The sequence below is a fragment of the Condylura cristata genome, unplaced genomic scaffold (genome assembly GCF_000260355.1).
Source record: "Condylura cristata isolate star-nosed mole 26May11 unplaced genomic scaffold, ConCri1.0 scaffold00020, whole genome shotgun sequence".
Lineage (NCBI taxonomy): Eukaryota > Metazoa > Chordata > Mammalia > Eulipotyphla > Talpidae > Condylura > Condylura cristata.
Window position 1 is genome coordinate 13654841 of NW_004567121.1, and position 2392 is coordinate 13657232.

Genomic DNA, 2392 nt, shown 5'->3' on the forward strand with positions numbered 1-2392 from the left:
GGTGGGGATCAAAGTCATGCTAAAGTGGCTGCGGCTAGCTTCTTAGTGCTAGGCTTTGACCTGTTGTGCCACCAGGGAGGACCCAGTAATGTCTTGTCTTAGGCTGATAACATTTTATTAATTAATGTGCATTCATTTATACATAGCTTTATGTTCCTTTTTCATTTATATACTTTGTTTAACCATGTGAACAAATCTGAATTAAGCATATATCAAAGAATCATCAGTCAATGAGTGAAATGGTAAAATAGTAAAACTTGTTCGAGGGGCCTGGAGAAATAGGCACTTATAGATCAATTTGAAAAGAAAACAGAGCGAGAATGTTAGACTACATTGGCTCGGTTAGATACAAAACTGGCTGATATCCTCTAGGACACCAAAAACATAGTTTATTTATCCCAACTGGACAGAAGTCATTTGCATCTCTACTGAACAAGAAAATCTATACATTACCCTGTAACACTGTACCAGGGTTATAATCAACAGCAAAGTCAAACTTGAATTCTTTCTTTTAGATAACTGAGTAACCATGGATGAGCCTGTTAAATTGTGCTAAACATTTGAAAGGACATGTTCATCCTCTGCATTGTTCACAGGCTTTCGTGAATTTTTCTAAACAGCATCGAAGCTGCTGGCAAGAAGGTAGTTCAGGTGATATTCTGTGAGGGGTAGAATGAAAAGGAAGGGAAGCCAGAAAGAGTTTGATGGAATGGCATGAAAGGGAACGGGCAAGAGCAGTTAGTCTGGATGAGGTCCTGAGGTCCTGAGGAGCAAATGCAATATGGGAAAGGGAGTAAGATGTTTGGAAGAACAAACATTTGTGCTGGAGCTGTAGGGTGAGCAGCTGCAAACAGTCTCAGTGCGTAGGTATAGCCACAGCACCTGCACCTCTGGTTTGTATCCCAGTTCTTGTATGTGTAGATGAATAAATCTTTAAAAAATATATTTTAAAAAAGATTTATTTATTTATGCAACAGAGTGGGAAGCAGAACAAGCAGACTGACAATGTACTGAGGGGAGCAACGGGTGAGACAGGAGAGGTCTGTACAATGTATTGGTCATCTCCCCGGCTGGGGAGTGAACTCACTGAAGTGACTGTGGCGACCTCCGTAATGCTATGCTTTAACCTGTTGCACCACCAGGGAGGGCCAATACATAAATCTTAAAAAAAAAACAAAACATCCTGTATTGCCTTCTTCCAGCACCAGCATATCTTTAAAACTGGATGATTTGGAACCAGAATCACTAATCAAGAAGTCAAGGACTTACTGTTTTTGGCTCTAGAAACGAAATTCAAACTTACGTTTATCAGAACAGCTCTCATGGACTAAAATCTGTTGGGTTGCTTCCCAGGTTCAAATCCCACTTTGAATATCTAATAAACTCTGACTGACTGTTCTTGAGATGATTTTTCAGAGCATTTATCAGGGGATGGTGACTTAAGGCATAAATGCAAAGATGGAATCAGAGAGCTGAGGGTGGCCGGAGGTGACACCCAGAATCGAAGGAATCAGACCTGAAAGGAGGGGCTGGGGGCTGGGGTATTTCCCTCTGTTCACGGCTGTGCAGATCCACTGTCCCCAGGTAAGCTTAGAGGTGTTGGCAGGAGTCTGTCTACTAGCTCAGTTAACTTTTAACTTCCTTTGGGTCATATAAAAAAGGCAGAAACTGAGACCCAGGAAACAGGCACCCTCACCTTGGGGCGAGTTTCTGCAGCTCTGCTCTTTGCCCCCACCTCTGGGCCTTCTCCTTGTCTCCAGCCCCAGAAGGCTTCGGGAAGTCACATGGGGTGTCCTGGCACTCCCCAGGGCTTCCTGCTGAGACCAGGTTTCCTAGTATTTTAGGCAGCTGCCTTATTCCTCCCCCCCCATTTCCCTTTTGTTTTTTGTTGTTGGTGAGGTTGTGTGTCCACAACCCTGGGATTTCCTCATCCTCCAACTCCAGAATTCAATTTCTTAAATTTCTGTATTTTTTAAGGTCAGTGGAAACTTTTAAAAAAGCAACACTAAGCTAACATAGCCTTAAAAAAAGCTAATCTAGTCTTACTGCAGAAAGGAAGCTTTGTTCTATTTCCCCCTTAAAAGTGATGCTCACTAGTAGTTCTCAGATACTGAAAGAAAGCCACACTATTGACTGGTAGGGAATGAACCAGATGTGGGTGTTTCTGAAAAAACAGTCACTCAGAATCTTTTCCCTCCCAGGCTTCTTCACAAACCACTCAAAGAATTCTTTCCCCAGATACTTTAACTCTGGGAAAACTGAAGGACCAAAGTTCCTTTTCCTTTTTTTTTTTCAGATTAATTTGTGCATACAGAACTGGGGTACAGCCCAGAGGTGTGGTGGATGAGAGTATTCATCAGAGACAGAGTGGGGAGCAGAACAGGCAGATCGA